The sequence below is a fragment of the Gorilla gorilla genome, chromosome 3 (assembly GCF_029281585.2).
Source record: "Gorilla gorilla gorilla isolate KB3781 chromosome 3, NHGRI_mGorGor1-v2.1_pri, whole genome shotgun sequence".
Lineage (NCBI taxonomy): Eukaryota > Metazoa > Chordata > Mammalia > Primates > Hominidae > Gorilla > Gorilla gorilla.
Window position 1 is genome coordinate 163,802,051 of NC_073227.2, and position 25,718 is coordinate 163,827,768.

Below are 25,718 nucleotides of genomic sequence, written 5' to 3' on the forward strand. Positions count from 1 at the left end.
TTACACACATACACTTCAGTCAAACACATGCTTTCATAAAAAGGAAGCTGCAAAAAAATGATCACTCCTTCCAGTTTCATTATTAGTGTAAGCCTCTTCTTTGACCACTGGTATAAACATTTAGCTTATTTTGTGTTAGTTCATATTTTTGGTATTTCCACCACTGAACATGACAGAGGCTATACTCCTGAAAGCTACTTGATAATTGTAATTGACAATTTCCAAATTAAACTGATAAAGAAACAGTGAGCATTTGTTTTAATTTTTTACATATTTTTATAGATATCCAGGAAGCTTGTCTGAAGTTTTTAACACCATCTGTTGCTTATCATATACTTTTAATGGAATACTGGAATGCTCTATCTTTTATATTAATTTTCCTAAAGTAAATGAACTTTTTATGTAATAGAATAAAATTAATACCTTTGATACATCATCTAATAAGTATAATTTGGAGGAAATGGAGTATTAATGACTCAAGGTGCAAATTACCATTTAAGTAAGGGTAGAAAGATGATAAAACGCAGACTCATTATGTACCTCTAGCAATTTTTCAAGTTTTATTCTTTTTACCATTTAAGTAATTATGTCCTCCCTTTGGACATCACTTTTTTCTGTTCTCCAACTAAATAATTTTTAACTTACAAACATTCAGCCCCCTACTTTTGTGGCTGCTTTTGCAATTCCAAATGAAAACGTCTTCTACAAATTTAATCAATATATTTACAAAAATAACACAAAATTTTGCTAACATCCTCTTTCTACTGATTTCAAATTAATCCAAATTTAGTGTTCATTTAGTTCAGAATCAGGAGATTCCAGTAACCACTGTGCAGTTCCCAGAATTAAACAGTTGAATTCTATTCAGTTGACTGGGGAAATGTAAGACATGCTGGCTGTCCCATTAACTTCCTAACATAATTAGGAATTAAATAATCTAACTGCTCCAAGTCAGCTCAGGATATGTTTTACAGTCTTATATCTCATAAGAGGAATCCCCAGTGTATGGGCTGGACCAAATCTAAATCCACTTTATTCAGTCCTCAAGGTCATAATACTGCACTAGGTGCTGCCAATATATTCCAAGACATGATCCTATATGTCTGTCAGAATGTACATCTAATATCGGGGTAACAAATAGGTTTAATTTTGCATGTCAACTCGATTAACTGGTGGAGTCTGCCTTGAGCAGCCTGTTAAGGACATTTTAAGGCTACGTACAGACTTGGAAGAATAGATGTATTAGCAATGTCGGCCATGTGTTCAGAAAGGGGGAAATTGCAACTTAAATGTCTCATATTTACTGATCCTAATCAAAGAATTTCAAGAGAAAAAATGGAAATGCCTAACCCAGAAGTTCAAGTAAAATCTGAAGTGTAATAAGAATAGTTTATACCTACTAATCTGCATTCCCTTTCTTCTTAACGGAAGAATTTCCATCTCTGCCAGTTTTCCTTTTACATGTTTCTCTCTCTTCTGCTGTATGTCCTAATTCCTCCCTTTCTCTACCACAAAATAGAAGTCAGAATTCATTTAATAAAGTATTTTTTCATTTCCTCTAATATTTTTATACAGTGAACTTTTAAATAGCACCCTCTCCCTACCACAATGAAAGTTTTGAATCAAAACAAAAGTTGTTCTTTGACTTGTATGTGGAAAACATTATTACTTTTAGTAGATCAATTTCCTCTTAGCAAAATAAAAGTCATCCTATTTCCTTTCAGAAGGTCATTAGTGAAGGCTGCTTGATTCATGTAGACATGTGTGTTCAGGCCAGACCTTGCCTTGGAATCTGTCTGCCCAGCAACCACTGCTCTGCATCCTGTACTCCAGCTCACCTCCAATCTTGCTAATTGCTTCTTGACTCTATTCTGTGCACCACAGTCCACAATCTTCATTCCCTATGGTTTGGGTGGAAAAGCAGGAATGGCTCCACCCTTCCAATATCCAGGAATGTGCATGTCACAGATCTGACCAATCCACACAGTCATGATTATTTCAAGGATGGACATATGACTCAACTTTGTCCAGTTGAGAATTGAATCTGAGACTTTTGTGAATATGATTGAATATTCACAGAGAAGAAACTTTCTGAAGTCACTGAACTTAAAGGATGTCAGCCTGGCACTGTAGGAGATGCACTACAAAAACAGAGCCTGCACACAGAAAGGAAGTAAAATAGAGGCTACCAAGGGCTGGGGGGATGAAGGGAAGGTTATTGTTTAATGAGTATAGAGTTTCTGTTTGGGATGATGAAACATTCTGGAAATGAATAATGGTGATGGTTACACAACATGGTGAATATACTTACTGCCACAGAATTGTACAATTAAAAATAGTTAATATGGTAAATTTTGTGTTATATATTTTAACACAAATAAATAATAAAATAGCAGTTAAAAACATCTGAGGAGGAGGTGGAGCAAGATTGCCAAATAGAACCCTCCACTGATCTCCCCCACAGGAATACCAAATTGAACAGCTTACTGGAAGGCACCTTACTGAGGACCAAAAATCAGGTAAATGATCACAGTACCTAGTTTTAACATCATATTAAAGAAGGAGGCACTGAAAAGGATAGAAAACCCAGTCTCGAATTGACAACACCACCCTGCCCCTATCTCCCAGCAGTGCTGCATGGCATGAAGAGAAAGAGTCTGTGCAATTGGAAAAGGAAGAGTGTAGTGATTGTGGGACTTTGCATTGGAACTCAGTGCTGCCCTGTCACTGTGGAAAGCAACACAGTGTCCATGAAGACAGCATTTATACCAGCCCTACTCAGAGAGGAATCATCCATCCCAGCAGTTGGAACCTGAGCTCTGGCTAGCCCCATGACTACCACTGCTCTGAGGTCCTAAATAAAACTGAAAGGCAGTCTAGGCCACAAGGACTGCAATTTCTGGGCAAGTCCTGGTGCTGTGTGGGCTCAGAACCAGTGGACTCGGGGTGCAATGACTTGTGAGACACCAGCTGGGATGGCCAAAGAAGTGCTTGTGTCACCTCCACCCCAATCCCAGGCAGCATTGCTCATAGCTCCAGGAGAGACTCTTTCCACTTGAGGAAAGGAGAGGGAAGAGTAAAGAGGACCTTGTCTTGCAATTTGAATATCATTTCAGCCACAGTAAAATAAAGCACCAAGCAGAGTCCTGAAGACCCCATTTCAGACCCTAGCTCTCAGATGACAATTCTAGACATACCCCAGGAAAGAAGATAACCCAATACCTTGAAGGGAGGGACCCATATCTGGCAAGATTCATCACCTGCTAACTAAAGAGCCCTTGGGCCTTGAATAAACATCAACAGTACATACCCAGGCAGTACTCACCAGGGGCCTTGGGTAAGACCCAGTGCAGTACTCACTTCAGGTGTGACCCAGCACATTGCCAGCTGTGGTGGCCACAGGGAGAGACTCCTGCTTAAGGAAAGGAGAAGGAAGAGTAAAAAGAACTTAGTCTTGCAACTTGGGTACCATCTTAGTCACAGTAACACCAAGTAGAGTCCTAATGTTCACAACTTCAGGCCCTAGCTCCTGGACAGCACTTCTAGACCCACCCTGGGCCAGAAGGAAACTTATTACTCTAAAGCGAAGGAGACAAGCCTGGCTTGATTCACCACTTTCTAACTAAAGAACTCTTGGGCCTTGAATAAATATCAGCAGTAGCCAGGCAATAGTCACCATAAGCCTTCAGCAAGGCCCAGTACTGTGCTGGCTTCAGGTCTGACTTAGCAGAGACCCTGTGGTGGTGGCCACAGGGATGCTGAGTCATCCCTCCCCCAGCTGCAGGCAGCAGGGCACGAAGAGAGAGAGAGAGACTCTGTTTGTTTGGAGAAAGGTAAGGTCGGTACAAAAGTAATAATTGTGCCATTGAAAGTAATGGCAAAATCTGCAATTATTTTTGCACCAGCCTAATAATTCAAAGAATTCTTTGGGATCTTATCCAAAACCTCAAGGCAGTACCTCTACTAGTCTGCAAGAGTCACAGCATTACTGGGCTTGGAGTGCCCCCTAATGTAGATATGGCTGCAGTGATGAAAGACATAGATCACAGCACAATTCCTTTTGAATACTTGGAAAATCTCCCCAAGAAGGATGGGTACAAACAAGCCGAGACTGCAAAGACTACAATAAATACCTAACTCTCCAATGCCCAGAAATCAACAAATATTCACAAGCATCAAGTCCATTCCACAAGGGAGATGGGTCAACATGGCTGACTAGAAACAGCTCATGTGTGCCTGTCTCATAGGGAGTGGACAGAGTGGCTAGTGAACATTGACCTTGCAAGTCGGTTGTCTAAGAAACCACATTAGGATCCAGCAACACAGTGAGGGGACAGACAGAGCAGAGAGGAGCAAAGCTGGCCAGCAGCCCATCTGGGATCAGCACAGAACCAAGAGAAGCTTCTTAACATGGGGAAGAGCGTCTGGAAAATTCACACTTCCTACAGGAACCTGTACAAGTCTGGGAACAGGAGAATCCCTCCAACCCCCGACCCTGGGCCTCTAAACTGAAGCAAAGAGCCACCCGGAATTTTTGCAAAGGCAACACTCAAGTCCACAGGGACCTCTACAAGCCCTGGACCCTGGAACAAACCAGCACCAATGAGATAGCTCCAACAGATGCTGCAATCATTGTGCCCAGGAGCAGTAAGATTGCTTCACATCCCTCACCAGATAAGGCTCAAAGCCAGTTTCCACACAGAAGCCCTGCTTCTTCCTGAATTCTGTAAGTAGGTTCAGCTTTCTGTTCCCCTGGGAAATATCTGGATGCCAGATCAGGCAACTCCACCCACCCTGGCTGCTCAAAACCAGGTAAGCCATGCCTGCTAGAGCTTCCAGAAAGCAATCCTGCTTCTGCCTGAACTTTGTGGCCAGGCACAGCCCTATGTTCCCTCAGTAAACATCCAGACAGCAAGGCAGGCAACTCAACCCACCTCTACCATGTGTAGCCAGGCAAGTTACCTGCTAGAGCTTCCAGCCCAGTAGTCCCACTTCTGCCTGAACCCTGCCAGTAGGCTTAGTCCCCTATTCCCCCAGCAAACATCCAGATGGCAAGGTGGGTGACTTCACCCACACCCACCACTTATAGCCAAGCAGGCCATTGCATGCTAGAGCCCACAAGTGGTAGGTCAGGTGACTTCACACATTAACACTGCTCCTAGGTGAGACTTGCTAGCTTGGGCAGTGTCCAAGCAGTGCTGAGCTCTCACTCTTAGACCACAAAGAGGGGGGAGATTCCTAGGTTTGCAGGCCAGCAGAAAAGCAGGGTGTGTCTCCCTCCACATGGCTGGCCCAGGAAGGGTACAGTCTGTCTGCCAACTGCAGGCCCTACCTAAGGGAGCCCCGGCTTCCAGAACACCTAACAAAAGAAATGTGGGGATGGAGTCAGTGATTGGAAAGGGCTCCTCCAAGGCCCAGGAGTGGATCAGCTGAAGGTGTCATCTTGCTCCTCCCACACCACAGAGCATTGCTGCCAACTGAGCCAAAACAAAACAGCCATGCAGCTGAGTAAGAGCCTATCTGTCAGCCAACACTCTTAAGCACCAAAGCAAAGATCCAGCCACAAATAAAGAGTCTATACAAAGTTCTAGCACTCTGGAAACACCCAGAAATTAAGCCTACTGACTATACTCAATTTACCTCACAGTTAAAGGAAGACCAGCCCGCACACATGAGAAAGTATCAACACAAGAACTCCAGCAACTCAAAAAGCTGGTGTGCCCCTTTACCATCAAACAAACACACTAGTCCCCCAGAAATGATTCTTGGCAAGATTGAGATGACTGAAATGACAGACATAGATTTCAAAACGGAATGGCATAGAAGCTCATTGGGATAAAGAAGAAAGTTGAAACCCAATCCAAGGAGCTTAGTAAAACAACCTAGAAGCTGGACGATGAAATAGTCATTTTAACAAAAAATCAAACTATGAAATTCTGGAACTGAAAAGAAAATCACTTCAAGAATTTCACAATACGATCAGAAGTGTCAACAGCAGAATAGTTCAAGCTGAAAAAAGAATCTCAGAGCTTGAACACCAGTTCTTCAAATTCAAATCAACTCAGACAAAAGTAATGAAAAAAAGAATTTTAAAAATAAACAAAATGTCCAAGAAATGAGATTATGTAAAGAGACCAAATCTATGACTCATTGGCATTCTTTTCTTTCCTTTTTTTTTTTTTTTTTTAGATGGTGTCTCGCTCTGTCACCTGACTGGAGTGCCGTGGTGCGATCTCGGCTCACTGCAACTTCCGACTCCTTGGTTCAAGCGATTCTCCTTCCTCAGCCTCCCAAGTAGCTGGAGTTACAGGCACATGCCACCATGACCAGCTAAATTTGTTTTTATTTTTAGTAGAGATGGGGTTTTACCATGTTGGCCAGGATGGTCTCGATCTCCTGACCTCGTGATTACATACACAATGGAATATTACTCAGCCATAAAAAGGAAAAAATTAATGGCATTCACAGCAACCTGGATGGGATTGGAGACTATTATTCTAAGTGAAGTAACTCATGAAGAGAAAACCAAACATCATATGTTCTCACTCATAAGTGGGAGCTAGGCTATGAGGATGTAAAGGCCTAAGAATGACACAATGGACTTTGGGGACTGATATGGTTTGGCTCTGTGTCCCCACCCAAATCTCATCTTGTAGCTCCTATAATTCCCACATGTTGTGGGAGGGACCAGTGGGAGATGATTGAATCATGGCGGCAGGTCTTTTCCATGATGTTCTCATGATAGTGAATGGGTCTCATGAGATCTAATGGTTTTAAAAATGGGAGTTTCTCTGCACAAGCTCTCTTTTTGCCTGCTGCCATACCCATAAGATGTGACTTGTTCCTCCTTGCCTTCCACCATGATTGTGAGGTCTCCCGAGCCATGTGGAACTGTAAGTCCAATAAACTTCTTTCTTTTGTAAATTGCCCAGTCTTGGGTATGTCTTTATCAGCAGCATGAAAATGGACAAATACGGGGATTCAGGGGAAAAGGGTGGGAAAGTGGGGAGGAATACAAGACCACAAATTAGGTTCAGTATATACTGCTCAGGGGATGAGTGCACCAAAATCTCATAAATCACCACTAAAGAACTTACTCATGTAACCGAATACCACCTGTTCCCCAAAAACCTATGGAAATAAAAAAAAAATTTAATAAAATAAATAAAAATTAAAAAGAAGACATAGAAACAAAGAACTGACACCTGCTATCTCAAAAATACACTCAAGCACATAGCCCACGAAATATACAAAGCAATTATACAATCAAGTCTACAAAACAAACAGCAACAACACAATGACAGGATAGAGATCTCCTATATCAATACTAACCCTGAGTGTAAATGGTCTAAATACCCCCACTTAAAAGGCATAGAGTGGCAGGCTGGATAAAAAGACAAGACTCAATTGTCTTCGGTCTTCAAGAGATGGATGTCACATGTAATGATACTCACAGGATCAAAGTAAAGGAATGGAGAAAGATCTACCAAGCAAACACAAAACAACAAAGAGCAAGAGGTGCTATTCCTATATCAGATAAAACAAATTTTAAGCCAACAACAATTACAAAGGACAAAGAATGGCATTACATATTGATAAAGGGTTTAATTTTTTTAAAGACTTAACTATCCTAAATATATACACACCCAACATAAGACAAGAAGTTTTTCTCAACCTGTGAAAACACTTAAACAGCCACACAATAATTGTGGGAGACCTTAACATTCCATTGACACCATTAGACAGATTATTGGGGCAGAAAGCTAACGAAGAAATTCTGGACTTAAACTCAACAACTGACCAGTTGGGCATAATAGACATCTGCAGATCCAAAAATCACAGAATATATATTCCACTCCATCCAAAAACCACAGAACATATACTCTTCTCATCTGCACATAGAACATATTGTAAAATCAGTCACCTGCTCGGCCATAAAGCAAGTCTCAAAAAATTCAAAACATGCAAAATCATAACAAGGATATACTCAGACCATAGTGCAGTAAAAATGGAAATCAATACCAAGAAGATCTCTCAAAACTACACAAAAATGTGGAACTTAAACAACTTGCTTCTGAATAACTCTTGAATGAACAACAAAATTAAGGTAGAATAAAAATATATATATACATAATTAATGAAAATAGAGATACAACTTGCCAAAACCTTTGGGAGGCAGCTAAAGCAGTGCTAAGAGGAAAATTTATAGTACTAAAATGCCTTCACATCAAGATATGATGATGACCTAACATCACAAGTAGGGGAACTAGAAAAAAATGAACAATTCAACCCCAAAGCTAGTAGAGGAAAAGAAATAGCTGAAATCAGAGATGAACTGAATGAAATTGAGACCCAAAAATCCATACAAAAGATTGATGAAACTAAGAGTTGGTTTTTCAAAAGAATAAGCAACATTGATAGCTGATTAGCTAGATTAACAAACAAAAAGAAGATCCAAATAAGCACAATCAGAAACAACTAAGATTACATTACAACTGATCTCACAGAAATTAAAAGATCCCCCAGAGACTATTATGACCTCCTCTGTACAAACATTTTAGAAAATCTAGAGGAAACGGCTAAATTCCTCAACATGAACACAAAAATCCTCAACAAAGTGCTAAGGAACTGAATCCAGCAAAACATCAAAAAGTCAATCCACCACAATCAAGTAGGCTTTAATTCTGGGAGGCAAAGTTGGTTCCACATAAACCAATATGACTCACCACATTAAAATAATTAAAAACAAAAACCCTATGATCATCTCAATAGATACATAAAAAGCCTTTGATAAAAATCCAACTTCTCATTCATGTTTGAAGAATAATTTTACTGGATATATTGTTCTAGGATAAAACTTCTTTTTTTATTGAGCACTTTAAATATGTCATGTCACTCTGTCTTGGCTTGTAAGATTTCCACTGAGAAGTCTGCTGCCAGATATATTAGAGCTCTTTATATGTTATTTGTTTCTTTTCTCCTATTGCTCTTAGTATCCTTTCTTTATCCTTGATCTTTGTGAGTTTGCTTATTAAATGTCTTGAGGTAGTCTTACTTGAGATGATTCTGCTTAGTGATATATAACCTTCTTATACTTGAATATTGAGCCAGCTATAACAAACCCACAGCCAACGTCATACTGAATGAACAAAAGCTGGAATCATTCCCCTTGAGAACTGGAAAACCTAGAAGAAATAGATAAATTCCTAGATGCATCCCACCTACAAAGATTGAATCATGAGGAAGTTTAAAACCTGAATAGACCAATAACAAGTAATGAAATCAAAGTCATAATGAAAAGTCTCCCAACAAAGAAAAGCCCAGAACCCAATAGCTTCACTGCTGAATTTTAATAAACATTTAAATAAGAACTAATACCACTCCTACTCAAATTATTTCAAAAAATAGAGGAAAAGGGAGTACTTCAAAACTCATTCTATGAGGCCAGTATTACCCTGACACCAAAACATGATACTGACACATCAGAAAAAGAAACTACAGGCCAATGTCCCTGATGAGCATTTATGTAAAAATCCTCAACAAAATTCTAGCAAACTGAATTCAAGAACTTATTAAAAAGATCATCCATCATGGCCAAGTGGGATTTATCCCAGGGATGCAAGGATGGTTCAACATACACAAATCAATCAGTGTGATATGTCATATCAACAGAATGAAGGACAAAAACCATATGATCATTTCAATTAACGTTGAAAGGGCATTTGATAAAATTTAACATTCCTTCATAATAAAAATCCCTCAAAAAGTGGGTACAGAAGGAACATACCTCAACATAATAAAAGCCATATACAATATGCCTACAGTTAGTATCATACTGAATGAAGAAAAACTGAAAGCCTATCCTCTAACATTTGGAACAAGAGAAGGATGCCCACTTTCACCACTAACATTGAACATAGTACTGGAAGTCCTGGCTAGGGCAATCAGACAAGAGAAAGAAATAAAGAGCACCCAGATTGGAAAGGAAGACATCAAATTATCTTTGTTTGCAGATGAGATGATCTCATATTTGGAAAATCCTAAAGACTCCACCAAAAAAAAAGAAAAACTGTTAGAACTGTTAAACAAATTCAGTAAAGTTGAAGGATACAAAATCAACACACAAAAATCAGAAGCATTTTTATGTGCCAACAGTGAATCATCTGAATATGAAATGAAGAAAGTAATTTAATTCACAGTAGCTAAAAATAAGATAAAATACCTAGGAATAAACTTAATCAAAGAAGTGAAAAATCTGTATAATGAAAACTATAAAACACTGATGAAAGAAATTGAAGAGGACACAAAAAATGGAAACATATCCCATATTTATCAGTTGGAAAATATTGTTCAAATGTCCATACTACCCAAAACAATAAACATATTTGATGCAATTCCTATCAAAATACTAATGGCATTCTTCACAGAAATAGAAAAAATAATCTTAAAATTTGTATGGAACCACGAAAGACCCAGTATAGCCAAAGCCATTCTCAGCAAAAAGAACAAAATTGGAGGAATCACATTCCCTGACTTCAAATTATGCTACAGAACATAATCAAAACCACATGATACTTGCAAAAAACAGGCACACAGACCAATGGAACAGAATAGAGAAACCAGAAATAAATCCATATGGCTACAGTGAACTTATTTTTAACAAAGATGCCAAGGACCTTAGGGAAATGACGGTCTCTTCAATAAATGCTGCTGGGAAAACTGGATAGCCATACACAGAAGAATGAAACTAGACCCTTATTTCTCACCATATACAAAAATAAAATCAAAATAGATTAAAGACTTAAATCTAAGACTTTAAACTATGAAACTACTAAAAGAAATATTAGGGAAACTCTCCAGGACATTGGTCAAGGCAAAGATTTCTTGAGTTATACCCCATAAGCACAGGCAATCAAAGCAAAAACGGACAAATGGGATCACATCAAGTTAAAAAGCTTCTGTAAAGCAAAGGAAGCAATCAACAGCAACCCACAGAATGGAAAAAAGTATTTGCAAATTGTCCATCTGACAAGGGATTAATTACCAGAATATATAAGGAGCTCAAAAAACTCCATAGGAAAAAATATCTAATAGTCTGATTTTAAAATTTGATTTCTCAAAAGAAGGCATACAAATGGCAACACGTATTTTGAAAAAGTGCTCAACATCATTGAGCATCTGAGAAATGCAAATCAAAACTACAATGAGATATCAGCTCCCTCTGGTTAAAATGGCTTTGATCCAAAAGACAGGCAATAAAAAATATTAGTGAGGATATGGAGAAAAGGAAACCCTCACACACTGTTGGTGGGAATGTAAACTAGTAGTACAGTCACTGGAGAACAGTATAGAGGTTCCTCAAAAATCTAAAATAAGAACTACCATATGATCTAGCAATCCTGCTGCTAGGTATATACCCAAAAGAAAGGAAATAAATATAACAAAGACATCTGCATCCCCAAGCAACCTAAGTATCCATCAACAAACAAATGGATAAAGAAATGTGGTACATATACATAATAGAGTACTATTCAGTCATTAAAAAGAATGAGATCCTGTTATTTGCAACAACAGGGATGGGACTGAAAGTCTTCATGTTAAGTGAAATAAGCCAGGCACAGAAAGACAAACTTTGCGTGTTCTCATTTATACATGAGAGCTAAAAATTAAAACAATTGAACTCATGGAGATAGACAGTAGAATGGTAGCTACCAGAGATTGGGAAGGATAGTGGATGGGGAGGGAAGTGGGGATGGTTAATGGGTACAAACAATATAGTTAGATAGAATGAACAAGGTCTAATATTTAATAGCACAACAGGGTGACCACAGTCAACAGTAATATATTCTACATTTTAAAATAACTAATAGAGTATAATTGGGATATTTATAACATGAAAAAATGATAAATGCTTGAGGTGATGGACACCCCATTTACCTTGATGTGATTATTACACATTGTATGCCTATATCAAAATGTCTCATGTACCCCATAAATATATATATATATATACCTACTGTGTACCCATAAAAAAATTAAAATTAAAATCTTTAAAAAAACTAAGACATAAATCAATTCATTTAATCTTTTAAAAATCCTCAGAGACCAGTAATACTATTCCCATTTAACAGATATGGTTAAGTGACTTGATCCAGACCACACAGTTGGTCAACAGCAGATCCTGGGGCTAAATGATCTGTGATAGAAAACATGTAAGATTCCCAACTATCATATATTGATGCTTTCAAAGATCCAATAAATATAAACAATTTCAAGAAATATAATTTTAAAATAAAACCATATGAAACAAACAAAAATATAGCCTGTCTGTGAGTGAAGCAATACTAGGAAAAGGAACTCTCATGGCTGTATCAAGAATATATTTTTTTCTGATTTGTCTCCACAAATATATTCCTGATACAGCCATGAGAGTTCCTGGCTCAAACTCTGACTAAGGCAATGTTATATCTAGATATTTCAGTGTTATGAGTTAATAAATTCCCAATTTTCCCTAATTACTTTGAGTTTCGCTTCTGTCAAAATCAACAAAAATATCTCTGGCTAACAGATTTATCAATTTACAGAATGATTTATTTTCAAAAATGTGTGGAAATCTGGGGAAAGGGCTTGCCTGGTGAGACTGTTCCCCCACAAGAGCAGCTGAGGTAGGAGCCTGAATTAATTTCCCAGTTTGATTGAGGACCTGTAGAGGACCATGCAGTATCAAGCATGAGGCCAGATGACATAAGGCTAAATCATAGATATTAAAGTCCCTAAGACCTATAGTGAAGATAATAGTCTTAGTCTGTTTTTGTGTTGCTCTAAAGAAATATCTGAGGCTGATATTTCATAATTTATAAGCAAAAGAAATTTATTTGGCTCATAGTTCTGCAGGGCTGTACAAGAAGCATGACACCAGCATTTGCTTCTTATGAGGACCTCAGGAAGCTTCAAATTATGATGGAAGGGGTGTAGGAGCCAGTATGTCACATGACGATAGCAGGAGCAAGAAAGAGGGGAGGGGTGTCACGCTCTTTTAAAGAATCAGCTCTTGAGTCAGCTAATAGAGCAAGAACTCACTTATTGCCACTGGGATGGCACCAACCCATTCATGAGGGATCCACCCCCATGACCCAAACACATCCCACCAGACCCCACCTCCAACACCGAGGATCAATTTCAGCATAAGATTTGGAGAGGACAAATATCCAAACTATATCAACATTGAGCTCATGAAACATTGAATTGGAATTTTCTGAAAAACTGTGGAGAATTTGGCTTCATCTTTAAATTTGAGGTTTAAAAGAAAAAGTGCAGAAGTATAAACTCAAGTGCAAAAAAGCAAAGAGAGGAAACAAGAAGTAAGATTAAGAATTCACAGGAATTCACAGAAATTAGGAGAAGATTCTCACAAGCTGTAAACTGGTGGTTCCAGACATGTTGAACCAGATCTTTAAATGGTAGAGGGCTCTAGATAACATCAATATTACAGGATTTTGTGAGACACATTTATTATTCATTATTACCTAGTCTGGACCGAAAAGGTCCCCATTTAATGATTGATTAAGATCCAACCTTGCTATTTCCAACTTTTCAGTAGACATCAATATTCCAGAGATTGGCTTCCTGTTTCTGATAGGGAGCTGGGTACTAAAGGTCAGGCTTGGATTGAAACAAAAAGTTGAAAGATGGATGGAGAAAAGAAGAAAGTTCTCACCAATCTCTACACCCTCTCAAACACCTTTTCAAAACACCCCCTCTGAAATCTATCCCCCACTTTACTGAATGTTCATTGCTTCCTTAAAGGAGAAACAAACCCCAAGTCGAAAAACTTCACTCAGTTTTAGATAGAATTTATTCAGAAATTATTCTGTAACCATGAGGAAAAAGCAACCAATAAATGTTGGTCAAGTGAAAATATAGGAAAAGCCATAGCATTTGATGACATGCTTGAGTAACTTAACTTATACACATTGGATTTCTTGTATGTAACAACAACAACAACAACAACAACAAAACATATTTTAAGCAACTCTTGACAGGATTTTTGTCTTTTCCAATCAAACAAAATCCTGAATAGTACATATATAAAAGATGTAAAAATGGATAGTGAAACACAAACTTTTTAAATTTAGAAAATCTTCGTGAAGGAAAAAAAACTGCATGTGAATGCTGTGATTTAGGTCCCTCTAAGAAAATAACTATGTCATATATCATAATAAAGCTGTCAAGAGAAATTAAAGTTGAAACAAATACTAAATAAAGTTAACAAAGATCTCATTCAGTGAAATGCTATTTGTACAAAGAATACTTGACCTTCAAAAGCCAGAATCTGCAAAGTTTTTAAGAGTTTGTAAACCACTGAGATAAATCCCCATTCAAAAGAAACAGTCCTTATATTGGAAGATCTCATTCACAAAAGAAAACAGAAATAGCACTTCAGTGCAACCTCTAAGAACGAAAAAGACACAAAACATGTCTTTGCATGGGCTAGAGATTAGAGCAGAAATGTTTTTAAATGGCAAGAAGAAAATGATACAAAATATTCATCGTAAATCTCTGACAGTCAAATCCCCATACAATTAGAAAAAAAAAAGAAAATGCTTTAAATGGCCTACAGATTTCAAACTCATATAAGAATTGTTCAGATTTCTCCTTTATTTAAAAAAAAATCTGAAGAAGCTCTCAGATAAGGGTGCAAAAAATGTATTATGTAATAAATAAATTTGTAGAGAGTGTGTCAGCCAAAACCTTTAGCAAAGCACTACTAAGCAGTAGCACTACTAATTCCATGTGAGACAGATACTTGCTCTCAATAGACCTCAGGCTACTCTACTGTAAAGGAGGAAAAGGAGTTTGAACTAGATAATAGCTAAGACTCACTACAATCCTAAAATTCTTAAATAATACATTTCCTTATTACATAAATAATATGTATTCATTAGAGAAAAAAAGAATAAACACAGATTAGCAGAAACAACATGTGATTCTTGCCAAAACCAAGGTTATCTTCTTTGACAATTTCTTTTCAAAACAATGAAACAGAGGTTTCAGAATACTGAGAGAGCTCAGTCAGATTTGTTTGTCTATTTTGTACCCATGGTCATGACTTGGGTCATGACCTAAGGACGGGTCAGATGTTTGGGTCAGATATTACCTAAACTGCTTCTCAATCATCTGCTAGTGAGACTTTCTCTTTCAAATATGCAAGTCATCTGGACCTTTTCCAGGATAAATATTTGGACAAAAAGGGGGGTTTTATACTCAAACTTTGTGAGTACAATCTGGAAATTTCTTCAAAGCAGAATAATATTCCCATCTAAATGTACCTTGTTGGCTTCATTGAAGCACTGAAGCGCAATTTTTTTGTTCCCTAATAAAATCATTAAAAGAACTATAAACCAAAACTCTAGAAGACAGGGCTGTAATACAGATCTTTTAAACCCTCTAGGTTCTCTTAAACTGTTGTGGTACTGAGCTTAGGAAAGCTAATGTTAATTCATTGGTCCATTTTTTTTCCCAGGAGAAGAAAGATTGCCATACGTTCAATGTTAAAAACCTCCCCAGTCTATAACCAGGATGGTATGAGGGTCTTCTGAGATAGTGAGATAGTTGTATTTCAACTGGCTTTTTGTCACGTAACATATCAGAAGCATCTTTCCATTCATTAAATGTATCCCTGTATCGTTATTATTATTATTATTATTTTATTTTAATTTTTTTTTTTGAGACAGAGTCTCGCTCTGTCGCCCAAGCTGGAGTGCAGTGGCACGATCTCGGCTGACTGCAAGCTCCGCCTCTCATGCCATTCTCCTGCCGCAGCCTCCTGAGTAACTGGGGCTACAGGGGCACGCCGCCAAGCCAGACCAATTTTTTGTATTTTTTAGTAGAGACGGGGTTTCACCGTGTTAGCCACGATGGTCTTGATCTCCTGACCTTGTGATCCACCCGCCTCGGCCTCCCAAAGTGCTGGGATTACAGGTGTGAGCCACTGTGCCCCGCCTCATTATTTTTTTTAAGAATTAACTTTCTTGCTATTTTTAATTACAAATGTAATACCTCCTCCATTGTTTCATCTTGAACACTTTACTTAAAATAAAAGCTTCAATTTCCTCATCAGTAAATTGAGAAGAATATAATCCTATCTTTTGTTATGAAAATTAAAGAGAAAATTAGTATGTGTCATTTATCACAGTGCTGGAAATATAGCATCATATTATAAGTATAAGGTTTTTAAAAAAATTCAAACAGTATAGTAAATTATTAGTAAATTTTACTTTTACTAATTAATTTTAAAAGTAAATTTTACTTTTACTAATTAATTTTAAAAGTAAATTTTACTTTTACTAATTAATTTTAAAAGTAAATTTTACTATTACTAATTAATTTTAAAAGTAAATTTTACTTTTACTAATTAATTTTAAAAGTAAATTTTACTTTTACTTTTAAAAAAGTAAAAATAACCAGCAATCCTATCACCCGTAGTAACTTCTTTTGGCATTTCCTTTCAATCTTTATAGAACTTTCTCTAGACATATATATATATATGTAAGTGCTCACAGACAAAAACTCATGCTTTATATTTTTATTTTTTGCCATTGTTTAGCAGAGTGTTACATAAATATTTGTGTAATGTTGAGCATTGAGGATTTAATTAGCGTAAATGTTACTTTATGAAAAATTTCTATTGTATTCAGCCCCAACCAATGGAGCATTTATTTCATATAATGTTTGACACATTAAAAACTCAGTATAAAAAAGAATCTGAATATTTTTTCACAGTTCATTAGAATATGATTTAACTTATAATTTGAAAAATGTATGTGTGGGCTTATATCAATTAAAATGATTTGCCTACAAGTAACAGAAAATGTAATTCAAATTGAATTTAACAATGGAAACATTTATATTTCCCTATAACCAGAAATTCAGAAATAGGGTGTTCAGTTCAGAAATAGGGTGGCTTGATCTATAGTATTTTGGGCTCAATTTCTTTTGGTCTTGATCTCTTTCAGATTTTAGATTCATCTCCATGCTATTAACATGATACAGAACTTCCTTGTATCACATTTACACATAAGAATGGCACAAGGTAAATATGATTTACTTCTAGAAGTTATCTGGAAATTCAGCCATAATAGGTTAATAGGTATCAGGTTTGCCCTCCTGCAGTAAATAGCAACAAAGCAGAGCAAATATATGAGGCAGATGTTTTCAATCATTAGACAAAAGAAAGCATGAGACAGTGATCTTTGGGAGAAGAAAAACACATAACACAAGTTCTACTGCTCCTGTTTTGGTTCTATGCACACTTTCAAACTGCCTTAGATAGAGGTATAACCTGAATCAGTCTTGCTGAATGTATAATATTAATATTAGAGTTAAGGATTACTGAAACAGTAAGAATTGGCTAAACAGAGTGCCAGAGAGGAAGAGGTTATGCAGAGCAGGAAACACATAAATATACTAGAAGTTATCTTGAGTCTTGGCCAGATCCTTAGTTGTGTATGCACAGGGTGGAATTCTGCAAGCCCTGACGGGGATCAACTACTAGAAGTCTTTAAGCTGAATAAAGATTCCAGAGATCATACAATGCTGGGATTCTGACCACTCATAGACTTCATACAACTTTCTAAGCATTCAATATCTTTTAAACCAATTTTTTATGTGACATCAGAAAAGCCATAACTTAGGAATAGGGCATATCTTAGTCATAATGTAGGGCTTCTGTAGACCCACACAAACAAAGCTGAAAACAATGCCTCAGAAGTATCACCAAATCTATAAATCAATTTTCTGCCAAAATAAAAATCGACCCTTTGTAAAGAAAGACAACATAATTTTGACTCTCAACATGACTTTTATAATGTCAAGCATACAATAAAAAATTACTAGATGTAATTTGACTCATAACCAGGAGAAAAAAGAAATCAATAGAAATAGTGCTAGATATAATAAATATGTTAAAATTAACAGGAGAAAAATTAAATTGATGATAATTTCACAACATCATGAAAATTTTTGTGTGCTAGTCACTTTGTCTATTCTCAAGTAGACAAATATAAAATATCCCAAATACCCTCCCAATTTCCCAAATATAAAAGAAAATGTTATATAATTTGATGTCTTCACTGTCAATCACCCCAGGTACAAAGGGGGAGACAGTTACCCTTGGAAAGGAAGAAACAGGAACTAGATCATATTCATAAAGCTTGACTGTGGGTGAACTTCATTTTGTCTGCCTTATGCTGATATGGTGATATTGGAAGATAGAAGATGGATAGTTGTTTGTGGCCATTGTAATTTGAAACAGAGCCTGAGGGAATGTAGGGCATTATAATTTGAAACAGAGCCTGAGGGATTCAATGGCTTTTTATTGGATAAATTATTTGAAACATACAACCTCCGGAGATTGAACCAGGAAGAAATGAAACTCCTGAACAGACCAATAATGAGTAGAAAGACTGAATCAGTTATAAAAAATCTCCCATCAAAAGAAAAGCCCAGGACCAGATGAATTCACAGCCAAATTCTACCAAACATATGGAAAAGAACTTATGCCAATCCTTCTGAACGTATTTCAAAAAAGCCAGGAGAAAGGAATTCTCCCTAATTAATTTTTCAAGGCTGATATCACCCTGATACCAAAATCAGACAAGGTCACAACAAAAAAAGAAAACTACGGACCAATATCACTGATGAGCATAGATGCAAAAATCGTCAAAAAATACTAACAAATCCATCCAACAAGACATCACAAGGATAATAAATCATGATCAGGTGGGATTTATCCCAGGGACACAAGGACTGTTCAACATTTGCAAATCAATGTGATACATCACATAAACAGAGTTAAGGACAATAATCATATGATCATCTTAATAGATGCAGGAAAAGCATTCAGTAAAATTTAGCATCCCTTTATGATAAAAATCCTCAACAAACTAGGCATAGAAGGAACATACCTCAACATAATAAAGGCAACATGCAACAAACCCACAGCTAACATATTTAACAGGAAAAAGTTGAAAGCATTCCCTCTAAGGACTAGAATGAGGAAAGGATGCCCAATTTCGCCACTGTTATTCAACGTGGTACTTGAAGTCCTCCCCAGAGTAATCAGGCAAGAGAAAAAAATAAAAGGCATTCAAAATGAAAAGAGGAGGTCAGACTAGTCCTGTTTGCTGATGATATAATCTTATATCTAAAAAACCCTAAAGACTCCACCAAAAAAACTTTTAGATTGACATATGAATTCAGTAAAACTTCAGGATAAAAAATCAGCATGCAAAAATCAGTAGCATTCTATACACCAATAATGATGTAGCTGAGGACCAAGTCAAAAATGCAATCTTACAGTAGCTACAAAAAATAAAATAAAATAAAATACCTAGGAGTATATTTAACCAGAAAGGTGAAAAATCTCTACAAGGACTACAAAACACTGATGAAAGAAATCACAGGTTACACAAACAAGTGGAAAAACATCTCATGCTCATGGATTAGAAGAATCATTATTGTTAAAATGACTAAACTGCCCAAAGCAATCTACAGATGTAATGCAATCCCTATCAAATTACCAATGTCATTTCTCACAGAATTAGAAAAAACAATTCTAAAATTTATATGGAACCAAAAAAGAGCCTGAATAGCCAAAGCAATCATAAGCAAAAAGAACAAATCTGGAGGCATCACACTACCTGACTTCAAATTATACAGCAAGGCTATGGTAACCAAAACAGTATGGTTACTGTAGCCATGCTGGTAAAAATAAAATAAAATAAACATTCAGATCTCAATGGAACAGAATAAAGGACCCAGAAATAAAGCCAAATACATACAATCAACTGATCTTCAACAAAGTCAATAAAACTATGCATAGGGGAAGGACACCCTGTTCAATAAATGGTATTGGGAAAATTGGGTAACCATATGCAGAAGAATGAAACTGGACCTATACCTTTCACCATACACAAAAATTAACTTACCATAAAATTAAAGACTTAAACATAATATCTGAAACTATATTTCAGGTATTTTCAAAGAAAAACTAGGAAAAACTCTTCTGAACAGTGGCCATGCAAAGTAGTTATGACTAAGTCCTCAAAAGCAAATGCAACAAAAACAAAAATAGACAAATGGGACTTAAACTAAAAAGCTTCTGCACAGCAAAAGAAACAATCAATAGAGTAAACAGAAAACCTACAGAATGGGAAAAAATATTCGCAAACTATGTATCCGACAAAGGGCTAATATCCAGGATCTACAAGTAACTCAAACAAATCAACAATAAAACAAATAGCCCCATTAAAAAATGGGCAAAGGAAATGAACAGACATTTTTCAAAGAAGATATACAAATGGTGAACAAGCATATGAAAAAATCAACATCACTAATCATCAGAGAAATGCAAATTAAAACCACAATGAGATATTATCTTACACCAATCAGAATGGCTATTATTAAAAAGTCAGAAATAAACCAGGTGTTGGGGAGGATGTGGAGAAAAGGAAATGCTATACGCTGTCAGTGGGATGTAGATTAGTACAACATTTATGGAAAACAGTATGGAGAGTTCTCAAAGAGCTAAAATGAGAACTACCATTCAATCCAGCAATTCCACTATTGAGTATATGCCCAAAGGAAAATAAATCATTATATCAAAAAGATACTTGTGGCCAGGCATGGTGGTTCATGCCTATAATCCCAATATTTTGGGAGGCTGAGGCAGGCAGGTCACCTGAGGTCAGGAGTTCGAGACCAGCCTGACCAACATGGAGAAACCCTGTCTCTACTAAAAATACAAAATTAGCCAGGCGTGGTGGCACATGCCTGTAATCCCAACTACTAGGGAGGCTGAGGCAGGAGAATCTCTTGAACCTGGGAGGCGGAGGTTGCAGTGAGCCAAAATTCCACCATTGCACTCCAGCCTGGGCAACAAGAGTGAAACTCTGTCTCAAAAAAAAAAAAAAAAAAAAAAAAAAAAAAAACCTGCACCAATATGTTTATTGTAGCACTATTTACAATATCAAAGATATGTTATCAACCAAAGTGTCCATTAACAGAGGATTGAATAAAGAAAATATTTTAATATTTTAGATAAAGAAAATATTTTATTTATACACACACACTATGAAATACTACTCAACCATAAAAAGAATGAAATTATGTCTTTTGCGGCAACACAGATGGAACTGAAGGCCATTGTCTTAACGGAAATAACTTATATTGCATGTTCTTACTTACAAGTAGGAGCTAAACAATGGGTACACATGGACATACAAAGTGGAATTATAGACACTGGAGACTACAAAATGTGGAAGGATGGGAGGGAGGTGAGGGCTTAAGAATTACCTATTGGGTACGATGTTCATTATTTGGTTGATGGGTACACTAAAAGCCCAGACTTCACCACTATGCAATATATGCATGTAAGAAATCTGCACTCGTATGCCTTAAATATATTATAAATAATACACAAATAAAAAGAAAATAAATAGTCACATATTTGATTGTAAAACTTATTTCCCAAATCAGCCAGGATTCATTCAGAAAAGCAAAATTCATTTTACCTGTTTCAAGCAATAGGATGTTACATCCAGTAACTTCGATGATTACAAAATCAGTGGAAGGACTGGTGGAATGAAGGTCAGAAAAAGCCAGCACTAACTCTCAGGGTCACCAGTGTCTTTCAGAAACTTCAAAGGTTACAAGCATTGCAGGATATATCTGGCAATGAACATAGGTCTTCTTGCTCCGTGGTGGGTGATATTCAAGTAAATGCCCAGAGACCTCTACAAAAAGGCCTCTCTCAGATTGCTCCTCATGAATCCATCCACCGCTGCTGAAGCAGTCTTTCAAATAACATACAGACGCCTCTCATTGATAGAATCTAACCCAGAATTCTGCTGGCCAGGATTCTGAAAATTTTGTTTCCAGGCATCCAATTTCCACTAAACAGGGAAGATTCTAGAAGAAAGAAAATGCCTCTGAGTTGCCTATAGGCCGTCAGAAATATCTTCCATCACCCCTGTTCATCAAGGCTTATATGCCTTGTGTTTGCAAAGTATTTTCACACGCTTTTTTTTTTTTGTTTTAGTCAGAGTCTCACTCCATCACCCAGGCTGGAGTGCAGTGGCGAGATCTCAGCTCACTGCAACCTCTCCACCTCCTAGGTTCAAGCCATTCTCATGCCTCAGCCTCCCGAGTAGCTGGAATTTCAGGCACACACCACCACGCCCAGCTAATTTTTGTAGTTTTTGTAGACAAGGTTTTGTCATATTGGCCAAGCTGGTCTCGAACTCCTGAACTCAAGTGGTCCTCCCGCCTCGGCCTCCCACAGTGCTAGGATTATAGGCATGAGCCACCATGCCCAGCCTATTTTCTTACTTGAGTTTCACCATAACATTTTGTGCTCATATGGCTGATATCGTGACCCTTAATTTACATTTGCCTTTTCTTTATTCATTCTACAATAGGCTAGTTGGCCCAAAGACGCTGAGTTGTATTCCAGCAGATGCATTCTAATCAAGGAAATTTTTTTGACTCTAAGATAGCAATTTAACTTCCACACCAAATGGTGTGATAGTGAAGGTCACTAATAGTAGTTCTCAAGTGAACTTACAAGTTTACTTCTTTAAATTGTACTTTATGTTATCTTCAAATATGAGAATTCTTAATATTTCTAACTTTATATTAATGAGGAATAATTGCGTAGACTTCTCTTACATATGTGAAAAGGACTTAAAAGTTATACAGTCAGACTTTCACTACCTACCAGTAATCACTTGCAAGATCAAGTTGGGCAGCACACAGAAATTTTTTGAACATTTAATCAACAAACCTAAACACATAAAGTAGCAGTGGTAAATGGCACAGTTAATATTAAGATACAAACACACCTAAAATAGTTCTTGTGTGGTATGGGGAATTGAGAAAACAAGAGAAATAGTCAATGCAACCAACAAATCACAAACCATGGCGTCTCAACGAGCTCTATTAAAAGTAATGGCAAAAACTGCAATTACTTTTGCACCAACCTATATAAGACCTGTATATTCCGTCACTAACAATTCCAACAATATAAATTTAAATTTGGCTGAGGTACCTGGCCTGGAGGAGAGGTCCACAGTCCTGGCTAGGGGGTCTGTGTGGGCTCAGCCTCCCAGTCTGTCTCGATCCTTGGTTTGGGGCCAAGCCACCATTCCCCAGGCTCCTGGGTGACCCTTCTGCAGCTGGACGGGCGGTGACCCTGAGTGTCCAAGGCCGACCCCAAGTGACTGAGGTTCTGCCTTTGTGGAATGTTGGGGCCCCGCCCTTACAAGCCTTGGGGTTGGCTGCTCCACGTGCGTTTTTGTGTGAGCTTTCGTTTAGGAACCCCCTCCTTTCACGGAAGGGGCCAGCCTGACCAACATGGTGAAACCCTGTCTCTACTAAAAATACAAAAATTAGCCGAGCGTGGTGGCACATGCCTGTAATCCCAACTACTGGGGAGGCTAAGGCAGGAGAATAGCTTGAACTCAGAAGGCAGAGGTTGCAGTGAGCCGAGATCACGCCACTGCATTCCAGCCTGGGCAACAGAGCAAGACTCCATCTCAAAAAACAAAACGAAAAAAGAATGCCAATGGGGACTCCTCTGAGGAACTCACCCTCACACCCTGTGGTTCTGTGGCTTGGGACAAGGAGTCCTGAAGAGCAGTGCCTACCAGCCCCACCAGCCAGGAGCAGGCGCCAGTGCCACTGCAGCAGGGGCTGGCCCAGGAGGACAGCCTCAACAAGCTGGCTTTGCAGGACAGCTGCAAAGTCACAGATATCAAGATCAACAACTTCATGAGAGTTGTTGACCTTTCAGACTTGTATGCCTTGGAATACATTACGATTCCAGTGAAAAACAATGGGATCCTAACAAAGACCCACAAAGAACTAAAACCCCTTCTGAGCTCATTTTCAGAGACCGAAGTGACCATAGACCTGCCAAATCCAGACAGCAGCCGCAGACACTGATGCCCAGGCCAGTCAACTGATGGATTTCTTTAAGGAGATTGACCAGAATATTGAGTGTGCATTGCAGTCAGAAATCTTTTTATGGGAAAGTTACTGCATAGAGACCCTCCTATCAGCAACTGCTCCCAGCTCCTCAAAAGATGCCAACAAATGGTGCAGACTGTGGAATTCAGTGATGGAATGTCTTCTTTTATCATGCTTCTAGTTGGGATTGTTTTGCCCATCTTTCATTTGGTCTATTTTAAAATACAGGCTACTGGCGAGACCCTAATAGCATGAACACAACTCCTGTCCCCAGTGGTTCCATGGCAATGAGTACAATGCCAGAGCAAATCCCCAGGTGAGCCACTCCAGTGCCAACCACAACCTCTTCAGACAGCCAGTTCAGTCAGACCACCCAGCCAGGGAACTAAGCTTTGTTTTTAAAGAACCTGCCCAGCTTTTGCAGTTGGCTCTTGAAGTGTATCAGCTGTCACTGGTCACATCCTAGGGGTGCTGCATTTTGTGTCCTGGGAAGGATGGACACGTTTCAGAAGTCACCACAGTGTTCTCAATTGCAGTGACCCTGAGGAATGGCCTCACCCAACCCAAGCCTCCAGGATCAAAAACACCAGCACCCTTAGCTTCTTCTATCCAGACAGGATCAGCAGCAAGGTGTTTACATGTGACAGATGGTTATTTCTTGTAGACATTTAGTGGACTGGCCATGTCTTCACAGCAGCACTGCGTGGGTCCCCAAGTTGGATATGCTTGGAGAGAAAGGAATGGCCTTGGCCAAGGGACCTGTAGTGTGGGAGCCCCTGTGATTGGTGTGGGTCGCCTGGTTGTTGCAGTTTCCCTGCTTGCTGGGGAGCAGGGACTGGCTCTGAGAAGGGTTGTTCTCTGTCTCTCTGGCAAAGGTGCTATGGAATAGTCTTGGCATGTCACCCTGTTTTAGAGAGTGACAAATTACAATTGTTAACAAGTCCTACTTCATATTTGCTTCATCGGTTAGTCTTTTTGAGGCAATGCCATTTCTAGAATTGAAAAAGCCCCAAGTCCAAACTGCTGTACTGTTGAACAAAGGGCAGTTCTGCACTGTTGAATAAACAGCAGTTCTGCTCCTATCCTCATTTAGAGCTGCTTAGTCTGACACACAGGCATGTCTCAAGCCAAGCATACGCACACAGAGCCGTTGCCCAGTTCCTCAGAGGCTCCCTAGATTCTCCCAGCAGGCTTCCTTGGAAGGAGCGCTTGCTGGCCAGCATCTGGAGAGGAGGATGGGTGCCTGTTGCTGAGACACCAGCATGGATATCTATATGAAGCTGCGCAGTTGCCAGGCCAGCGCTGCTGAGAGCAGCAGCTCCTGTACTATTTGGCACGGGGTGTTCCCTGCTGCTTCCCTAACTCAGTTCTTAGGAACTCTAGTGTCACAGCATGAGAATGTGGCTCAGTCCTTTTCTTTCAGGTGATGCCCCTAAAATAACACTCTATATACACTGTAGCTCGTAATGTTAAAGGACCAAATGCTTCATGGAGGGGCTAGAGGTGAACTTTGCCAAAGAAAGGCCATCAAAACATGGGGCCTGATACCTGAGGGAAGAGGCCTGCGGTTTACCTGGTCCTCCTCCCTGACAAGGCAACAGCAGTGCTGTGGATGGGCTGGAGGTGAGATCCTGCTGCTGCCTTAGAGTCAGTGGCCTGTAGCACAGAGGGGCAGGGAAGGGTGGAGGTGG

The 25,718-nt window shown here is 38.4% G+C and overlaps 1 pseudogene; it reads left to right on the top strand.

The window, feature by feature from the left end:
* The first annotated feature begins 1,248 nt into the window (after nt 1–1,248).
* On the top strand, nt 1,249–24,416 carry LOC101149598 (lysM and putative peptidoglycan-binding domain-containing protein 4-like; annotated as a pseudogene).
* The last annotated feature ends 1,302 nt before the right edge of the window (nt 24,417–25,718 follow it).